Genomic DNA, 21,965 nt, shown 5'->3' with positions numbered 1-21,965 from the left:
GTCACCCCAGTAACACAGCAGCAGTAAACACTGTCCGGTCCATGACACCCCCCCGCCCAGGCCCATGTTGTGCACACCAGTGGGGCTCCAGGTAAGTCTTACGGGGGAACAGAGGGCTGGAGTCTTGACCTATTAACATTTCTAAATAATGTCACTGCTACTTGTGTTAGCTGTTACTGTTTATTACTAAAAACACCTCTTCCCTTTTTGTTATTCAGGTTAAGCTCGTTCTTATGGGCAGTAATTAAGGAAGGGAAATTTTGGAGGGTTTGTCTTCTGCCTATTAGTCTTCTGGACTTCAAAAGTCTTCTCTTCAAAAAAATATATTTCATCAGCCTGACCTAGAGGTCCTCCCTTCCTACCATTTTAGCCCTCTCTGTGTGGTTCATTCACCTAAGTGAGTGTGAAATTGCTCAGTTAGTGCTTTGGAAGCCAGTGACGTCTGGCTCTTCAGTGGGAGATAAGGGATGATCCATAAGCATGAAGGTGTAGATGCACAAGAAAAGAAATCCATCTTTGGCAACACAGTTTGGTGTGGGGCCAGTCCTTGGTAACTCAGGAGGGAGATCTCCAACCCCACTCACCTGGCCTGTGGGTCAGTAGAATCTGGTTGCCATTGTTGGGCTTCAGCAAGTTGGAAATTGCACTTGGTATCTTCTGCTGGCTTGCCCCCTGCCATCTGGTCAAAGTTTCATCTGCTTCCATTCCCTTGCAGGTGATGCTCTAGTACAGATGTTCAGATGCACTCCAGCACCTCATCGCCCCAGGAGAACACCAAGCAAGGGAGAGCTTTGGGAGGGGTGAGGTGTGGCTCCTTGGCAGAGGCCGGTCTCTACATTTATATTCTTGCCAGCCAGTCAGCATTGCACATACATGTCAACTTGCAGCTACCATGTGCCCTGGAGCAGAGCTGACCTCACCATGTTTATGAAACAGTCTGTTACCGGGCCCCGGGGTCCCCTGCTTTCCCGCTGCCCCCATCCCCATCTTTACTGACTTTCACACTATTTCCATATCCAGAAGCCAGTGTCATCATGCTGTTCTAACTCACTCCCTTATTCTGACCTGCTCTGTACAAAAGGAGAGGAAAACCAGTGTCCGAATGTCTGCTCTGTGTGTGGTTTGGGCCACATACTTTTCTATACATAATTGAACTTGAGCTTTGCACCAACTTTCTGAGACAGGTGTTTGTCTCATTTCACAGCTGATGGACTTGAGAGTCAAGCTAGTAAATAACTTCCCCAAAGTTACAGAGCTGGAAAGTGGTAAAAGTAAGATTAATATTTAGCTTTGATTCAAAACCTGTTCTCTTTCTGTGTATGTGTGTGTTCTTTTTTTTTTTTTATTCCACTTCCAAGGTAGCCTGTTATTCTCATATTTAAAGAGGAAGATCATCTTTAAGCCAAAGGAAAGATTCTAATTACAGAGGTACAGGAACAGGGAGTTGTTGGAGGGCTGTGGTCTTAAGACCATGCTACACTGGCAACCAGCCCCTGCAAGGTGTGACAAGCTGTGCACACCATCCAGAGTGGTGTATCCAAACATCACCCTGGATGGACTCCACTGCTTTTACTTAATCCTGGCCTACTTGCTTCTGTTTCCAGCACTGTGGAGAACTCAGCTGCTTCTCTCTGCTGTGCTGGCCAGAGATGTGTGCCTTCCTGGCTTCCTACTAAAACTTGAATCAGGTTGGGGAGCACAAAGGTTTTACTTCCAGCCTTGTCTCTCTCCCCGTGGGTTTGGCAGCACTGCATTTAGGAATGTACTTTCCCTTGTGTTGGGAATAGTTTTATGTTTATGAGGGGATAAACACGAGAGGCCTCCTTCCCGAGGAAACCTTTTCCTGCCCTGCTGCCATAATTGTGACCAGCAGAAGGTGCGGTCCTTGCACGCCCAGCAGGGCTGCGGGGCGGGGGTGCGCACATCCGTCCTACACTCTCGGGACACTGGCTGCTGACGAAGGTCCCTTACAGAGCCTCCTTCCACTGGAGGTGTTCATAACCTCTCATTTGCTCGCCGTGCCTGTTGGAGAAAGAGGAGCTGGACGGAGCCACTGGCAGGCGGGCTCCCGCGCGGGCGCCGGGACGCGCGGGGGGCGGGAGGGGCGGGAGGGGCGAGGCGGAGCAGCCGCGGCCCGGCCCCGCCCCCTCGGCGCGGGCAGCCAATCAGGGGGCGGGGGCGTGGCCGCGAGGCCCGGGGAGGAGGAGCCTGGAGGAACGCGTGGCTGGGTGGTCCCGCTGCCTGGAACAGCTCCTTTGCAAGCCTTTCTTAAAAAATATGTTTCGCTTTTAAGTGCCCGGTGCCTGACCGCGAAGGGCCTAGCCCGTGCTGGAGGTGGGTCCTCCGTCATACGGGCTTCCCCTCGGGAAAGGGGCTCCTCTGTGCCGCTGCGCAACCTCCTCCATCTGCTGCTGTAGGCTTGGAAGTGGGCTCTGACCTCATTTCCCTGCGGAGTTTAAGGGCTTGGGAGGAGGACTAATTAGTCCCTCATTAAGCACTTAACCACAGCGTGCAGTAATTCTCCCGAAAAGGTATTCTAGTCGTGAGATAAAAAGCCAGACACAGTTGTGACATCACATCGGAATACAGAGTCCTTTTAAATCAGAGTTTTTTGTAGTTGGGGGAAATGATTGTGTTTTCATAGCATCTTTACATAACGGTGTTACCAAGGGATCCTTTACAAATGTGATTTTTTTTTTTTTTTTTTTTTTAGGGCAGCCCGAGTGGGTGGCTCAGCGGTTTAGCGCCGCCTTCCGCCCAGGGTGTGATCCTGAGGTCCTGGGATCGAGTCCAGCGTCGGGCTCGCAGCACGGGGCCTGCTTCTCCCTCTGCCTGTGTCTCTGCCTCTCTCTCTGTGTCTCTCATGAATAAATAAATAAGATCTTTAAATAAATAAAAAGTGATCTTTTTTTAAAGATTTAGTTTATTTATGAGAGACAGAGAGGCAGAGACATAAGTAGAGGGAGAAGCAGGCTCAGCCCCAACGTGGGGCCGGATCCCTGGACCCCAGGATCACGGCCTGCGCCAAAGGCTCAACCACTGAGCCACCCAGGCGTCCCTAAAATGTGATTTTTAAGGGCCCCTGAGGGGCTCAATCAGTAGAGTGTGCAACTCGATCTCGGAGTTGTGAATTTGGAGCCCCACACTGGGTGTAGAGATGACTTAAAAAGAAAAATGAAAAAATACAATGTAATTTTAACATTCTTGCCCATGTTGAAGATTATCTCATAATCTGGGAGTTTCACCTGAGGTTGCTGACACATCTTTTAACCCCGTCATCTTTGCGGTCATCCAGCACTAGATACTAAATACTAAAATAGGATTGCTTTGTTCATTTTCAGCAGAAAATAAATGGGAGTCAGAGAGCTTTCCTGACCAGGAAGGAAAGGCTCGCTCTTTTTTACGCTGCCTGGCTAGGCTCCAGCTTAATGGCTTAGAAAGTGAAGGCACCACCAGTATGGTTAATATAAGGCCCCTTGGCCCTACTTAATTAAACAGTGAGAGAAGAATATAATAAGAAGCATAAGACGTCACTGTAGATGCCAAAAAAAAAAAAAAAAAAAAAAAAAAAAAAAGGAACCACTCTAATAGGTGACTTAACAGGCCCTAATAACATCTGGTTGTTTGCTTTACTTTTTATCACATCTAATGTTTCAGGGACTTCCATTTATAGTTGAAGGCCTCTGATTTTCCTTCCCCCCCATGCTGCCTGCCTCTCAGACATTTCCTTGCTTGTTGGGGTTAACTAGTAAGAAAGAGACCAGAATGGAGAAAGAATGCAGAAACATGGTCAGGATTACTTAAAAATCAGATAGTGGTTATTACCCATAACGGATGCTGTGGGGAAGAAAATCAAAACTATTGATGACAATATTTGCCAAAAGCTGACTATGTTTCACGTACCTCCGTTCGTGTTAGTTGTAGAAAATAGACTAGTTCCCCTCATGATTCACATCAGTGTCTGCTCTGGAGTCGTCCTGCCTCTTGTGTCTGTTCCAGCAATAAGAGGTTCTGTTCATTGTCTGTTTTTGCTTCTCTTCATGCCCTTTATTTGCTTATTCTACACTCAGACCCAGCTGGGTCTGTTGCTCCCAGGAGGGAAAGATATAGAACTGGCTGGGTGTGGCATTCAGGCTCTGAGCCAGGACCAAAGGTCAGTAGCCTCAAGCTCTGAGCTTGGTCTTTTTAGAGGGGGAAGAAACCTCTCCTTCTAACCCAACACCTGTCAAAATCTAATTACAAAGGTTTAAAATTTTTGCTATTCTAAACTAAAAGCTAATAAGGCTCTTCTTCCTCTCTTTTGGTTATCTGTTCTGTTTCTGTCTAATATTGAAGGAAATAAAGAATTCTCTCAATTTGCCATAGTTTTGTGTATTTGAGGTTCCTACATGCATGTTCCAGGTGGGCAGTTTTGGTCTTTGGAACCTAACGTATTCTAGACCATTCTATGACATCTTTAGCAGCCACCATGCTTAAGAATTAAACGATTGGGAAATAAAAAGCAAGGGGGAACTTTAGATTATTTATCCTCATCCAGTCTAAGTTATTGGTTAATGCCACATTTGAAGGTGGAGAAATAAACCTATCCTAGGAAGTAGCTCTCATTTGTTACAGTTAGTGAGGTCTAAGATGTTTATTTCTTTCTGAATATATTCATAACTTGGGCCTATAATGCAAAAAAACCCGACCCAGCATTAGATTAAATAGATCTCCTTCTTGATGATGTGCACTGCTGATAGGAGTGTAGATTGGCAGAGCCATTTTACAAACAGCTCAGCAGTGTTGTGGAAGACTGCGTGTTCACGTACCTTGTGATCCAGCTAGTCCATTCGTAGGCAGTACCCCAGAGAAACTTGGCTTCTGTGTATTGTTGCTTTCTTTCTTTCTTTTTTTATTTATGATAGTCACGCACAGAGAGAGAGAGAGGCAGAGACATAGGCAGAGGGAGAAGCAGGCTCCATGCACCGGGAGCCCGACGTGGGATTCAATCCCGGGCCTCCAGGATCGCGCCCTGGGCCAAAGGCAGGCGCTAAACTGCTGTGCCACCCAGGGATCCCCTGTGTATTGTTTCTAATGAAAACTTGCATTGTTTCTAATAGGGAAAAAAATTAAAAATAACTCTAGAAACTAAAAGCTTCTTAAATCTATCAGAAGCAGAATATTGAAAAATTCAAATAAGGGAATATTATACAGGAGTAAAAATGAATAAAGAACAGGTATTTGCAACACCATAGTTAAATATTAGAACTAGCCTTGTATGAAAAAAAATAGCCACAGAAGACTATATGTAATATGGTAGAACGGTTTATAGAATGCAAAATTAAATTGTATATTTTATGGAATGATATATACAAAATTCAGGGTTGTGGTCACCTCTGGAGAAGTGGCAGGGGACGAGCTTGGGGAAATAGCAGCAATATTAGTAATATCTTAAATAAGATGGTAGATTCATGAGCATTCTGTTGTTGCTCATAGATTATATGCTTCATAGATATATTTTTTAAGATTTTATTTATTTATTCATGAGACAGAGAGAGAGAGGCAGAGACACAGGCAGAGGGAGAAGCAGGCTCCACGCATGGAGCCCGAGGTGGGACTCGATCCCGGGTCTCCAGGATCATGCCCTGAGCTGAAGGCGGCACTAAACCGCTGGGCCACCCGGGCTGCCCAGCTTCATAGATTATATACACATTGTATGCATTCTTTTGTAGGTTTCAAATTGTGCATAATACAAATCTATATCTTTTGGGTTGAAATTTTTTCCCATTTTTATGAGATATAATTGACATATAGCACTTCTATAAGTTTAGAAGTTATAGCATAATGGTTTGACTTATGTAATCATGAGATGATCACCATAAGTTTAGTTAACATCCATCATCTCCTAATGATATAATTTTAAAAATTAAAAAAGTAAAAGATATATATATATTTTTTTACCTGTGAAGAGACCTCAGAGTTTTACTCTCTTAACCACCTTCATATATATTATAGAGCAGTGTTAACTATAGTCCCCATGTGATCTGTTACATTTTAAAAGTACAAGTATTTTCAAGGTGATAATGTACAATAAGGTAACCCAGAATTTTCTCTTGTTACTTCCACATTCTACCCATTTCAAAGTAAAGTCCCCAAGGTCTTGATATCACACAGGAGTGGTTGGAAGGTGTGGCCTGGGGACACCTGGGTGGCTCAGTGGTTGAGCGGCTGCCTTCAGCTCAGGTCGTAATCCTGGAGTCCCGGGATCGAGTCCCACATCAGGCTCCCTGCAGGGAGCCTGCTTCTCCCTCTGCCTGTGTCTCTGCCTCTCTCTGTGTGTCTCTCAGGAATAAATAAATAAAATATTAAAAAAAAAAAAAGGAAGGTGCGGTCTGGCAGTGAAATCCCTGGGGTCCTTTGGGTGGCCGAGGGGTATAGGATGATGCTGTCTTCTATCTCATTCCCTATGTGGAATGAGATGAAAGACACAGATGGAAGGGAAGACTCTCCCCTTCCAGCGAATGCCTAGAAAAATCTCAGGGCAAGGAAGAAAGGGGACCAGCAAGTAAGGCTTGGTGACCTCTTGGAAAATCCATATTTATTGCCCCCCACAGTGACGAATGGTTCCAAATGTGGACAGTCAGCTTGGATAGGTTATTACGAGAAACTTGCTCTTTTGCTGCCCACTGTTCTTTCCCGAGCAAAATATGGCCTTTCGAGTGAGGTAGGATTTGGCATGTGTGTGATGATGTCATCTGTTACACAGCCAGGCAAAGTGTCACCAGCTCAAAGGTTCAGTCTTGCGGAATTAACAGCGGATATATGAGAAACTGGTCCATGTGGGAGGAAGGATTACAATAAAAGTGGAAGATGTACGCGGGCGCTGGTGGTGTGCTTGAGGACCAGAGCTGTCCGCTGCGGGGATGCATCACCCCTGAAGTGCCTGCCGGCCCGAGGGGAGGGCAGCCGTCTCCAGAGAATCAGCAGCTTATTCTTAAGCAGCTGAACTAGAAAAAGGTGTGACAATCTGGTTTGCGGAGGTGGAGCTTGACTCTCGATTTCCATTAAATGAGTGTGTGCAATCAATACCCCACTGAACGTGGGTCATGAGAACCCCCGGAGGCCCCTGTGCAGCGTGGTATTTTTCAGACTAATTCTCAGACAGGAAAATGTGCAGCATGGCTGTTTTCTAAAATAGTCTCAACATCATTTATGTAATGTCAATGCATCTGGAAGTGAAAATGCTAAGAGTTTCATTTCACTAAAAAGTGGAAAAAAAAATTTTTTTTTTTTTACTTTAACCTTTAACTTTAGATCACAATTAGTGGCATTTTTGCCACAGGGTTGAGAGTATCAAAGTGGGTGTATTCATTGATGCATCAAGCCGGTATCTACTGAGAATATTTTGTGTGCCAGGAACTGTGTAGGCTGGTAGGGAAAATGCAGAGAGATGGTCAGTGACTCTCGGGGGCTCCCAGTCGAGAGAAGGGAGCATTACATTGCAGGACAGATAGGGTCTGTGTGGGAACATGTCACAGGGGAAGTGATATCTGAGCTCAATCTTAAAGCAAGAGTAACATCTGAATGAGTGAGAAGGACATCCCCAACTGATGGTGCACCAGCATAAGGAAGGAGGCATTTTGCCTCATAAGTTCCTAAGATTTCACAGGATTTTATGACACGAACACAAGCATCATAAGAATGAAATTAATAGTAAATTCAGATAACATTGATCTAAGTAAATTGAGACTTTTTTTTTTTTTTTGCTCAATTTGTTCTACCTTTCTGTCTCAATTATGTTCCAGAGAACAACCTGTTTGCACCATGTTAAAGTGCTCAGTGCTTGTGGCCGATGAATAGAATTATAACTCTAAAACTAGTTTAATATTCTAGCAGTAAAACAGAAGTTAAGAATTAAGCATTTTTATATTTTCCCTCTGTAACTCTGGTACGTTTCAGAAGATGGGTGAACCTCAATTAGAAATCTGACTTAGTCGGAGAAGGACAAACATTATATGTTCTCATTCATTTGGGGAATATAAATAATAGTGAAAGGGAATATAAGGGAAGGGAGAAGAAATGTGTGGGAAATATCAGAAAGGGAGACAGAACGTAAAGACTGCTAACTCTGGGAAACGAACTAGGGGTGGTAGAAGGGGAGGAGGGCGGGGGGTGGGAGTGAATGGGTGACGGGCACTGGGTGTTATTCTGTATGTTTGTAAATTGAACACCAATAAAAAATAAATTAAAAAAAAAAAGAAATCTGACTTGCTTTTTTAATTAAAGATTTTATTTGTTTATTTATTCATGAGAGACAGAGCGAGAAAGAGGCAGACACATAGGCAGAGAGAGAAGCAGGCTCCCTGCAGGGAACCTGATGTGGGACTCGATCCCAGGACGCCGGGATCATGACCTGAGCCAAAGGCAGACGCTCAATCCCTGAGCCACCCAAGTGCCCCCTGACTTGTTTTCATGTGTTACAGAGCTAAAGGTAAACTGAGAATAGAAATCATAAAATGCAATGGTGCTAGTATGTTATATTTCAGCACTTTACAGTGTACAAAATACTTTAGTATTCATTATGCACATTTGGCCAGTATGCAAGAGAAAGAGCAGTAAAGGGCCAACTTATAAGTTTGCTTTGTAAAGGATAAATTATTACCAGTTCATTCTGCTCAAGCATGTACTGGTAGCAATTGTAGTAAACAGTTCATTCTCACGGTTTTTTTTTTTTCCAAAAAACTGTTGCAAAGTTACCTTGCCTGTTTTTCCGTCTTGCATAGTCTATTTCCTTAAATTTCAGCAATTCAAAATCAGAATGGCATCTAATAGATGACACATGAAATGTGTTTTTCCTGTTAATTCAAGCATCTTATGGCATATTCATTAAGGTAAATATGTAATACGTATTTATCAAGTCACATTACTCTGTCCAGTGATTAAAAGGGACGAATATGTATTTCTATCTTGTTTTTTTAGTGAAAGAAATAATTTATTGTAAGCATTCCTAATTATCTCAGCTAAATGTTTATAGCATTGGAATGATAATATTTGTTGTTTCAATCATTTAGATTTTATAGACAATTTTTATATAGAAATGCTTCTTTTCTGTTGATGCTTTCATACCTCTACACATATATGAGAGATTACTGAAATAATTTGTCCTTTAGCTATAGTGAGTAAGGCTCTTCTTTATTCCTAGTTTGCTAGATGTAAACTTCAGCCATTTTTATGGCTTAACTGAGAGGGTAATGCTAATTAATGTTTTAATAGGAAAAAAACGTTGGCCAATAAAACTATTAAATTTGGAGCATGGATTATAAATTCAACTCGGTTGCCCTAATGACAATGTTGATAGTGATAATGATTATGCAGTTAATATTTATGCAGTGCTTCTAAAATGCTGAGCTCTGTGCTAAACATTTTATTTATATTATTTAATTTCCCCAAGTGCACAGTTAAAGGAGGTGTTCTTATGCCCACTTTACAGATGGATTTATAACCATTATATATAATTAAATAATAATAATTAAAATATACTATGCTAATAACACTTAAATATTCAACTGAAACTTTGAACATATGAAATTTATATGTATAATAGATATGTGTGTCTATATATGCAAGTACACATGTGTATATGCGTGTGTATATACATGTATATGTATGTTCTTTTGTTCATTGAACAAATATTGAATTGTAGACTATGTGTTATAGGCTGCTGTGCTAAACTCTGGAGATAGTACAGTCCTTTGCCTTAAGGGACTTAAATTTAAGGCAAAATGTAAGATAAAAGTACAAGAAAACATGATAATTCCTTAATAGGGAAAGTACTGGATGTTGTAGAAAAATGGGGAAAGAGGGCACCAGCTTCCTAGGAAGTATTAGAGAGGTCTTTACAGAAATGAGTCCTATCTCTGAGACTTGAAGAAGGAGTTTGAAAAGATGATGTGTAGAGGGGACAGAGTAGACTAGCGGGTAGAGATAAGCAAGGGCAGGCGAGGCAAGGTTGGTCAGATCAGGAAGCCACAGGAAGGAGCGCCTGGGTAGCTCAGGGGTTGAGCGTCTGCCTTCAGCTCAGGGCGTGATCCCGGGGTCCTGAGATCGAGTCCCACAACAAGCTCCCTGCAAGGAGCCTGCTTTTTCTCCCTCTGCCGGTATTTCTGCCTCTCTCTGTCTCTCATGAATAAATAAATAAAATCTTAAAAAAAAAGAAAAAAAAAAAAAAAAAGGAAGCCACAGGGTTTCAGAGATGCTGAGCATCCAGGGCAGCTAGAGCAGTGACACAGCTGCCTGGGGGCAGATCTCAAGGAGCCTCACCTGCTGTCCAAAGGAATACAGACCTTATATTCTGTGTGTTGAAAAGCTATCAACAAATTAATTCAGCAAATGCTAATTAAATTATGATAAAGGATGGTCTTCCTTCCTTTTCTCATTTATTCATACAGCAGATTTCCACAGAGTGTCTATCATGTGCCAAGCATGTGTTGAATATTGAGGCTAAAAGGGTGGACAAGAACATACACAGTTTTGCTTTCCTGGAGCTTACTAATTAGTAGGAGAAATAAGCATTAATCAACGAATCTAGCAAAAAAAAAAAAAGGTAAAATTATAAAGGTGTCTAGTATAAAAAGGGAAAGTGCTTCCATCAAAGCATGGAGTAGGAGGTAGTGACCTGGCCATGTAGGTCAGGATGGGCTCCCCCGGAGAGCAGGATGGGCTCCCCCGGAGAGAAGAGGACTCTGACCTGAGATCTGAAGGAGAAAAGAATACCATGTCATTTGAAGAAGGTGGGTGATTTGGGGAGAAGTCTTAATGATGAGGAGATCACATGCAAAGGTCCTGAGGCCTAGGAGAGTAAAGTGCTTTTCAGGAATTAAAAGTGAACTGGAAAAGCTAGAGTGCAGACTGGAAAAAAGAGCACAAGGACTGGACCATACTGGACCCTGGAGGCCACATTAAGAACCTAGCTTGATGGAAAACCATTGCATTACCATAAGTAGGAGTTGAGGATGGGCAGGATGAGAATGGACTGTAGGGTGACAGGAGTAGAACCAGGGAGACCATTTGGGAGGTCCTTGTAGTAGTCTGGATGAGTCGTGCTAGTTGGAGCCCTAGAGCAGGGGGGTGGTGTAGGGGAGAGGTAGAGGGTGGTGTGCTGTTGGTAGAATTCATGACCGGTTGGGTGGGTGTGGGGCATCATTAGGGAGAGGAAGATGTCAGGGTGATGTTGGCACCCATTGCTGAGCTAGGAAAACAGGAGAGAGCAGAATCCACTGCTTGGATTTCCAGAAAACACCAGATTGGGGGGAGTGGATATCATAAGGAATTGAGGTTTGAGGTTGGCCTTGAGGAATGAATAGGCATTTTCTAGTTGGCAAGTAGAAAAAGGCATGCTAATCAAAGGAAGTGGCATGCATGAAAACACAGAGATATCACCAGAATAGTGCAAATAAATGCACACACTCACATACACACATGTCCAAAAGGGAAATTAGTGTGTGACCCATAAATAACTTTACTGGTTCCTTGATACGCTTACACCTATTCTGTGTTGCAGTGATTCTAAAACCTGTAGTATATAGAATTTGTAAATAGGTAGATATGTTTAAGTATTTTTTTAAAACCATAGACATAATATAGAGAAATTCCTTTCTTGACTTCCACGTCTTAAATTAGGGATTCACATATGGCTTCAGATTTTGTTAATCTGTTTTCTTTCCAATAAAATGTAACCATTTAGAGAGGACTTGGATTTTAGGTTTTTCCTTTGTGGTTTGGCATCTGGATTTGGGATTAGTTGGCATTTTTAATTGACTAAAATAACTATGAATTTACTCTTGATTGAAATAGGAACATGTTGAGTTCAATTTAGCTTGGGAATTGTGTTTTTTAATATTTTTTATTTATTTATTCACGAGAGAGGCAGAGGCATAGGCAGAGGGAGAAGCAGGCTCCCTGTGGGGAGCCTGATGTGGGACTTCATCCCAGGATCCCGGGATCACGACCTGAGGCAAAGGCAGACACTCAACCACTGAGCCACCCAGGCATCCCAAGCTTGAGAATTAAAATCAAAGGACAGCCACATCCAAAAAGAGTTAGTAATGCTAAGACCTACATAACATATCAATTCTGGGGAAAAATAAGATGATGTCAATTTGATATTTAATGAATACAGGCGTTTTGATAGCAAGGTCAATTTAGGAGAGATGGTACAGTACTAAAATTATCAGCATGGCCTCTGTGAGCAATATTGGCTTAAATCCTGGCTTTAACATCTGCTAGCTATCTGAACTCTCTGGTTTCTTGTCAGTAGCAGAGATACTAATGATTGCTAGCTACTTTGCAGAGTGCAGTACAGTGGGGGTAACGTGCATAAAGCTAAGAACGTAGTAAGTGTTTAGTAAATGTTAGTGATAACTTTGAATTTTATCCCCAATACTGGGCTGTACCTGAGTCATCAACAGAGAGGCATGTATAGTTGCAAAACTGGAAGCCAGGCTGTTACGGTAAAAACAGGTGCTGAATTTGTTTAACTCTGTGGCTGGAAGGAATCTTCAGAGACCATCATATTCACTAATATTTCAGACATTTTCTGGGGGAGAACTTTTTTTTTTTTTTAATTTCTCTGAAGTTTTGGAATCATTAGGAAAGGATGGGAAGGAACGACATCATCTTGATGATGATGACATCATCTTGATGGTAACATCCCTGAGGCTAGGATGGGATGAGGTATGAACTCTGGCCAGAACCCCACTCACTGTGGAGATGAGGGCCTGCTATGGGTCTGCTTGCTGAGGTTTTGACATCTGCCATAAGAATTGTGTGTGTGTGTGTGTGTGTGTGTGTGTGTGTGTGTGTATGTGTGCATGCTCGTGCCTATGAGAGAGAGATTATGCAAGTATGTTTCTCTTTTCCGTGACTTCAGCTAATGTGAATGAAGGGCACAGAAAGCTGCCTAACTCAGTAGGAAATTGTTTTTATAATTACAGGTCTAGGCATTTTACATTGAGTTTCTCTACTGCCACCCCTTCTACTCAAGCAAAATCTGTGTGGAAAGATCCGCTGGGAAGGAACTGACTGCTTATGTTTCTCCATTGTGATGAAAGCACATGGTACAGGTAAATATCTCCAAAATTTTTAACCAAAAATAACTCTCATTTAGTGTAACATTCCCAAAGTAGTTATGGGGATGTATCTGTATCTATTCTCACACACACGCAGACCCACAACATAAATACACATCTATAGGTTCGCATAGTCTCCAGCTATTTATTCTTTCTCTGTATTGTAAAAATAGAACCCTTGCATTTTTTGAGGGGAAAGAAAATAGCTTCTAATTATTTTGAGATCACTGATTAGGATGGATGATAAGGCACTGATAAGAAAGATAATTCCAATGATGGTGTTCAGAAATTCAGCTAGAGGGATCCCTGGGTGGCGCAGCAGTTTAGCGCCTGCCTTTGGCTCAGGGCGCGATCCTGGAGACCCGGGATCAAATCCCACGTCGGGCTCCCGGTGCATGGAGCCTGCTCCTCCCTCTTCCTGTGTCTCTGCCTCTCTCTCTCTCTCTCTCTCTCTCGCTCTCTCTGTGACTATCATAAATAAATAAATAATTTTTAAAAAATTATTAAAAAAAAAAGAAATTCAGCTAGAGAGACTACCATCACCTGGTATTAGGAAACAATACACTATATACTATTACCTCACTTTTTTGTTCCTCTTAAAAATGTAATAATGAACTTCTTTTCATACCAGCAGATATATATCTACAGCATTATTTTTAATGATTATATGTAGTAGAGCATTGAATGCATATCCTAAAATATATTAATTGATCCCCTCTGTTGGACATTTAAGGTATTTCTAATTTTTTGGCTTTTATGCTACCATGAATATTTTCTTTTTTTTTTCATGAATATTTTCTTATAGCTTAATATTAGGTGCCGTTACTAGTGATTTCCTTGGGATACTTATCCCTTACCTGTAAATTGGAGAGTTTAAAAGTTTTCAAGGATTAAGACTTTCTGATACTTCCTCTTGCCAAATGACTTTCCAATAAAGTCATACCAGTTTATATTTCCAGAGGCACAGTATATGAGAGTACCTGTCTCCATACAGTTTTGCCAGTGCTGAGGAATTTTGAAAACAGAGTTCTGCCAATTGATTATAAGAAATGGTATCCTATGTGTTATTTTTTTGCAGGGAGCGATTTACTTGTAAATTTATAAATCATACTATTTTAAAGAGCTTTCCTCTAATAGACAGTAGCATGCTTAAAACTTACTAGTTTTTGACATTTGAAAAATAATACTTAAATCAATAAGGGAAGGGGTCCTAGGGAGTTTTAGGTTTTCCCCCTTTTTTTCAGCCAGGTATTTTTAGACAATCATGATATCACTGGATAGCAATACTTTGCAATGGAAAACACAGTTTTTCATTTCTTAATAAGAATAAAAGTATTTAATAGATGGCTCACATTAAACATGGATCTGAAATTATACTGAAATTAAAGCATATCTATGTGTGTATATCTATGCATATATGTGCCCATCTGACATTGGGAGCATGATTCAATATAATTATTGTAGCTCCATATGATTCAGAGGCTGTAGATCACCGTAGACAAGACTGCAGACTCCGGACTGCTTGGATTCAAATTCCAGCTTCGCTGTTTTCTTGGGGTGTGACGTTGGGCAAGTTACTTTACATCTTGAGTGTCTAAGATTATAAAATTTAGATAATAATGGTACCTATCTCATAGGGTGTTGTTGCAACAAAATATATATGAAATGTTGAAAATTATTTTTTCTTTTCCCAATTTCTTTTCATGCTCCTCTGGTATCTCCCCAAAATGTAATATATTTCTGAATGGCTTTAGTTTGAATTAATGAAGTCATTGCAGTCCTGCAAGTCAGAGAGACCCGCTCACCACAGAGCCGTGACATCTGTCACTGTGTGAGCGCAGGCTGCCTTGCTCCTGTGCTCCAGTGAGCACCTCAGGTCAGGCAAGCTTGCTGGCCTCTTTGAGCTGCACATGGAGAGTCTCTGTCTGACACTGTGCATGAGCTACCAGCTTCATCTCTTCCCCCATTATAAATAAGCTTCCTTCCCCTAATTAAATGAATGAGAAGGTAGAGTGAGAGACCCCCACCCCCCAGCTCTTAGGAAACATATGCTTCATCCCACATAAACACAGAAGGGAAACCTGTAGGATTGTGAGGTTCCTCAATCCTGTAGCTACATCAGACAGTTGAAAAATAGAAGGCAAAAGAGGCAAAGGATTATTTGGCATCCAAGGAGACACAAGGCAACTTGACAGGCTTCGGCTAATGCCTTTCACTGGCTACTCTGCAACCCTTGTGTCTGTCGCCACGCATTTGTTTTGGCCCACATTTACAGTCTAATTTGAACAGCTCTATATTTTTCAATAAAAGGAAAAACATCTGAATTCCTAATTAAGACAGTTTAGCTTAAGAATTCCTCTGTAATGGCTCATAAATTATTCCCCTATACATGATTGGAAGAGCGAGTAAGAAAATGAAACTCATATTTATACACATGCATGTGTTATTTTGATAAAATTAGTAAGTTCATAAAGAGAGAGAGGAAAGCAAATATGTTGGCAAATAGAGGTCAGGAAAAGAGTTCATAATGTCCTGCCAGACTCCAGTGAGGCACCTCACGAGTGTAGGTAGGAAGGCTGGACGTCATGGTAGTGAGAACGGTAATAACAGTACCATATGGAACATTTGGTATTTGGATAGCACTTGGACTCCTCCTAAACTACAGAATCAATAGGAACTCAAACAGAGAGGAAGAAACAGTTCTCTTGCTGCAAATCACTGGCTGGTGTGCAGAAATGCAGACGTGTTGATTATCTAGGGCTTACCAGAATGAGTGTCTCTAGGGAGGCAGAAGAGTGGGGGAATATTTAACCATATGTAACTTTGCTGTGGCCTCACACCTGTGGTCCAGCACGTTTTGATTGTTTCCATAAGCAAACCAGTTTTGCAATCATGTAGGAAACCTGTCTGCAAGACCAGGCCAAAACCACTGTTGAAAACTCAATTCATAGAGTCCCGCGGGGCCTGTGGGGTGATTGGGACTCTGCTGGTGCAAAGGGGAAAGCATGGCTTTTGAATCATAAGAAGCTGAGACCATGCCTTTAAATTCTAACTCCATTCAGCCCTGTATTACCCATTTATTCATTCAGCAAATACCTCTTTTGGAGGCTACTATGTACTAGTACGGTTCTGGCATTAGAGATTTGGAATGGAACAAGACCTGCCCTAATGGAGTTCACATTTCAAAGGGAGATACAGTTGAGAGCATCATGACTTAGTTTGGAGGAACATGAAGCTGGACTCTGGGGCCTTCTTTGTTGTTGTTTTAAGATTTTATTTATTCATGAGAGATACAGAGAGAGAGGCAGAGACATAGGCAGAGGGAGAAGTAGGCTCCCTGCGGGGAACCCTAGGCAGGACTCGATCCCAGGAACACGGGATCATACCTGGAGCCAAAGGCAGACGCTAACCACGGAGCCACCCAGGCGCCCCATTCTGGGCCATTCTAAAAGGAGGCAGAGAATGCATCTGAAATGAGAGAAACCAATGGAGAAAGACCCATTGATCTGAAAGGCGGAAAGAACCAGAGAACAGTTGGCAATTGGCGGTGAGGTTGTGCTTACTGATAGCAGGATGGGATTGGGAATGGAGTAGAAAGTGAAGAGAGGACAAGTGTGGAACTCTGCTTGGAGGCACATGGTCAAGGCCAGTAACATTCTGGCGGCTCTTCATCTCCACATAGGTGATCTAAATAGCGCCTGCTATTGGCAAGCCATATTTTAAGCAATTGTGAAATGAGTATGTTGTAGTCTGGGACAATATTAACGTGCTAGATAGAAGAGTGGGTGGCGCACGGTAGATGGTGGTACTTTCTTTGTTCAGCTGCCACCCAAAGAAGAATGGGGGTGATTGCTTCACCAGGACCTCTTTAGCTTATCCTAATTTTGATTAACTGCATCCCTTTTCTTACTTTATCCACTGTCGTTCATGTTACTGGGGGAGATTAAGTATATAATTATGTCTACCTTTTGTGCACAAGCATAATTAACTTCACTTGGTTAACTTTAAATGGGTATAAGTTCCAGATCAAAGTAGTCTCTCTGGTTGTCACAACTTGGCCTCTCCAGTTTTGGGTGCCATTCCACACTCTGCTTGTTTGTGGGATTGTGGTTCTTCTTACCTTCTTCCCATCTATTCGTGAAATAATAAAATACACTCAAAGATTTCTTTTGTCTTCTTTGGCTTTCAGCATGGGTTTGGTAAAGGCTGCATTCCTGTCTTTGGATTGGTGGGTTCCTTTTTCTTTATTTTGTCTTTCTCTGGTCAACTGCTTCCTTCTGGGGCTCAAACCTCTACCACATACTTTACCTAAATGCTTTTTCTGTCTTTGACATGTCCAGTTTAAGTTGCTTATCCCACTGCCCAATCCAACCCAGCCAGCCATCCAACACGTGCATATACTGGGCATTGCAGCACACATTTCTGTGCTAAAGAAAACCCTATTGTTATTCATTAGGTATTTAAAATAGAGATCTCCTCAAAACTTACCTTTCAGTATAAATATGTTCTTCTGTTTTCCACTCTAGTTCCTGAAAAAAAAAAAAAAAACCTCCATAATTCATAGCCAGTTTGGGGGAAGGTATTTATTTTGAAACACTTAATGATGTGTTTCATGGCAAAATGAAAAACATAGAGACAAAGACTCAAGAGTACATGGTGTTTTAGATGTAGGCATAGCTTTTCAGAACCATTTTGGAGTATATTAGAGTTTCTAAAATAATTTACCAGACTTCCATGTAAAACAGTTTATTCTTTGAAAGCTGTACAAATCATGTGATTTACTGTGTCGGTGTGCAGACATTCACATAGTTCTTTTACCTCGTAAAATAAAGTAGATTCTTGTGTCACCTGATGGAGGAAAACACATGAGAAAATAGTTGACACTGAAGCCTGCCATTTTGTTTTTGAACCCCTAAGGTGCAATGCTGAATTGCTTCTGTGTCCTCTGCTACACCGATGCTCTTTTTGATGTTGGCAGACTGTACTGGTCCTAGTGTAAGCAATGAGGAGAAGGAGAGATAGGAGAGGGTCGCTATCCTGTGGTACTTTCCAAATTAATGCTTTTTTCCCCCTCTTAGAGTTTATCTGATGAGATGAAGCATTTAGCTATGTTTTCTAAATTGTAGAATGTTAGAAATCACAGCTTCTGACGGAGTATTTGGTGGTGGAAGGGAACATGAAGGTCATTTAGACTCTGTGCCTCCCTAACTCAAGACCCCCTCCAATTTAGGTTTTCATTAAATGTTTTAGTAAAATTTGGGAAGGTAGTTTCTAGGGCCTGGTAGTTATATTTGGTCTTTGCACTTTTCTTTTCGGAAAGATCCTGTCTTCTCTATCTCTTTCTTTTGTTCTTTCAAGTGAGCACAGCAGGTCACTGTGAGGATTATATGCATTTAAACCCTTACACATTCCCTGGCCCGACACTGTTTACTGCTACTATTTCTACTCTGCTTCTCCCTCTATTTACACTCTGGTTTCTTGCTCGTAGAGATCAACTTTAAATCCTGAGTATCTAACACAGATGAACGTTAACCAAACAGAACGAGAAATTTAATGCTATATCACATGCTTTAGAAGCTGGGGCTGTCTTTGGTCCCAGGGGCAGAGACGTGATCCTCTGAGCGTGTCTATGGCTGAACCCAAGTTCAGGAGGAAAGCCCTCGGCCTGGGGATCAGGGGGGCTTGGAACAAAGTACCCGCTTACTCTGTGCCTCCAAGTTTTATGTATGTAACGTGAATGGGTTATTATTCTCTGAGGCTTCAGCCCTTCTCAAAATGATCATCATCTTACATTCTAGATCTTGTAAGGCTTTGTAGTCCCTGTAGAAAAGAACCCGGGAAAAGCCCTAGTTGGCTTTTATGTCCTCTCTTGGTGCATTTGAGTGTATGTGTCAAGTGTTTCCTGCTACGTTCCCCCCTTCATGCTCAGGTGGAGCTGATGACCGGCTCCTCCAGTAATGGTGATAAGACAGGATAAAACAAAAACACTCGTTTCCTGCGTAAAGGCTTCCCCCCACCCCTCTCCAGATGCTTAACCCCTTAAGCTAGTGTTCAGATGGCGCAGAGGGAATATCACTTCACTTGCCACTGAAATACAGCCGTCTCTGGAGTGAAATTTGGCAGCTGAGTAATAGTCAAGCTGCAGTACTTATATGACAGTTTGGGGAAAGGAGCGAGACAGAAATAGCAGATTCCAAAATAATCCAATTAAAACAGCAGGAAAGCGGAGTTGGGCGGCAGGAAGGGAGGGGTGGTATGCCCGGAGTCTGATCATCCCTGCGGTTGAGAGTGTGGACTGCCGTTCCAGAAGCTCTAGGCTGACCACAGTGAAGCATCTCCTACACACGTGCCGAAGAGGGGTCTCGCCCAATGTCCCATTAAGCTGTCATCTGGGGATAGTCTCTCTCTCTCTCTCTCTCTCTCTCTCTCTCTCTCTCTCTTTTTCCTAGTGGTCTAATTATCAGGCTGTGTTGGCACATAAATAGATCTGTCTGTTTAGAGCTACTTTTTCCTTTTGCCTCCCGCATAGGATTCTATCATGTTCAGTATTTATGACATCGGAATGTACTCTGCAGAGAAGTGGTTCCGTCCAAAGCACCTTTTGAATGGCTCAGGAAGAGCCGACAGCCCTTCTGCTTGATTCAAGGGTCTTCGTAATAACAGTGACCAGAAAGGAAAATTCAAGAAATGTGCATGCTAGACAAATGCGGTTGAATAAAAATGAAGAACTCTTCAGATTTTTCTGGACTGGAAGTAACCACTGTGATAGCTATTAGGATAAGAACGGCGCCTGGGTGGATCAGTGGGTTAAGCATCCTGACTCTTGGTTTCAGCTCAGGTCATGATCTCAGGGTCATGGTGTCGAGCCCCACGTCAGGCTCCCTGTTCAGCATGGAGTCCGCTTGACATTCTCTCTCTCCCTCTCCCTCTGCCCCTCCTGCTCATGATCTCTCTCTCTCTCTCTCTCTCCCTCTGAAGTAAATAATAAATATTTAAAGAACATGGAAGTAGCAGTGGTTAAAATTAAAAAATACTGAGCAATGTGTGCAAGAATAATAATTTTTAAAAAGCAAAGATTTGAGATGCCTGGGTGGCTCAGCGGTTGAGCATCTGCCTTCAGCTCAGGGTGTGATTCCGGGATCCTGGGATCGAGTCCCACATGGGCTCCCTGCATGGAGTCTGCTTCTCCTTCTACCTGTGTCTCTGCCTCTCTCTCTCTCTCTCTCTCTCTCTCTCATGAATAAATAAATAATATCTTTTTAAAAAGCAAAGATTTGTCAACAGACATAATCATATCAATCGATAATAGGACATCAGATCTCTCAAAAGGGAGGTTTTGGGGAAAAAGGAAGCAGGTGCTAAGGAATGTGGGCATTTTAGTTTAACCAGAAAAGAGAGAACTTTAAAAAGAAATGCAGGCTTAAAGGGTTAGTTTCATTTAGAGGCATATACAGTCTTTAGGCAATAAGCAGAGTTTATATAGCCTACCACTATAAAAATGGAACGAATGAATTCAAGGAAAATAAAATTCATGTTATGGAAAAAATGATATTTGGTATCAGAAATTCTGATATGGAGTTTCAGTTGTGCAACTTATTGACTCTGTGACCACAGACAAATCACTTAAAATATGAGGGATTTTTTTTTCTGTAATCTATGAAATGGAGATAATTGTATCTAACAGAGTGTTGTCAGGATCAAGTGAGGGGCACCTGGGTAGCTCATTTGGTTAAGCATCTGCCTTCGGCTCAGATCATGATCTCAGCATCCTGGGATCAAGCCCCACATCAGGCCCCCTGCTTGTCTGCTTCTCTCTCTACCCCTACTGCCACTTATGTGTTCGCTCTCTCTCAAATAAAGAAAATCTTTTTTTAAAAAAAATCAAGTGAGGTACTGAATAAACAATGTTCCGTGAACTCTGATATCCACTCCCTGCTATTTCTGTCAATATGCACCGTGCTTACTGTATGGGAAGGTGTCAGGGGCAGTGATCACCTGTGATCATACCCATGGAGAATCAGTCACGGACAGGAAAAATCTGTGAAAAAATTTTAAAATATTCATGAATTTTTTTTTCCTGCTCCTCATTTTTCTGGCCCAGAAATTCTTCTGTTTGTATGGGATTTTTTCCAAAAATTTCCCAGTGGGTTCTGTAACAGAATTGTCTACTCTCTATTGAGCTATACACCACATCATTTTATAATATGATTTATATTATATGTAATAATATAATTTATAATATAATTTTTTTTCTCTGAGTAAGTGTTGAATAACTGTCTAACAAAAAAGAATGCTCTCTTGTTTCATTTAATAATCCTCCTTTCGGGAGGTCTGGGTAGAGACAGGAAGAGTCTGTGGGTTAGGAACAAGAGGAAGATAAGTAGGATGCTGAAGGATGAAGACTTCAAGTAGGCAAGGTGAAGTAAATCTAGTAAATCCTCACAAAAAAGTGTGGGCTGGCGCGCTGAACTTCCCCTTATGCGGCAGCCCATGTGTCTCATTGGCTTCTGTCTCCTAATCACAGATGCCATGAAGTGTCTTCTTGGCTTTTTTTTTTTAAAGCTTTCTATCTTAATCTCCTACCAAAGGTAACAAAAGGAAATCCACTGGATTGCATGCCGTTGTGTGTATTTACAGACTCATCAGGCAGTGCAGCAAGCTAGATTTCTAAGTGGATATGAACATGGGGATGAATCTGCATGCATATGGGCATATTTGTGTGCACACCGTGAATATGTGGGCATTTGTGGGGCTAGCCACAGACGCAACACATATGTGCATCTGTTGTGTACACCCTAACATGGAAAGGACACACTGACAATAATTAGAAAGGGTGATAGGAAACCGGGAAAGTAAAAT

The 21,965-nt window shown here is 42.0% G+C and overlaps 1 protein-coding gene across 14 annotated transcripts in view; it reads left to right on the top strand.

Moving 5' to 3' along the window:
- Positions 1-21,965, top strand: part of ATXN1 (ataxin 1) — a 413,020-nt gene that overhangs the window by 145,559 nt on the left and 245,496 nt on the right. For 12 of the 14 annotated variants that reach the window (XM_035710478.2, XM_025443971.3, XM_025443979.3 and 9 more), the window contains one exon: positions 12,972-13,100. The exons of the other annotated variants lie outside the window; for them this stretch is intronic. The gene's annotated coding sequence lies outside the window, so the exon portion shown is untranslated. The remainder of the gene's footprint in view (positions 1-12,971; positions 13,101-21,965) is intronic. 14 annotated transcript variants of the gene reach the window in all.

This window comes from Canis lupus, chromosome 35 (assembly GCF_003254725.2).
Source record: "Canis lupus dingo isolate Sandy chromosome 35, ASM325472v2, whole genome shotgun sequence".
NCBI classification, from domain to species: domain Eukaryota; kingdom Metazoa; phylum Chordata; class Mammalia; order Carnivora; family Canidae; genus Canis; species Canis lupus.
This window is presented reverse-complemented; position numbering and strand designations above follow the sequence as displayed.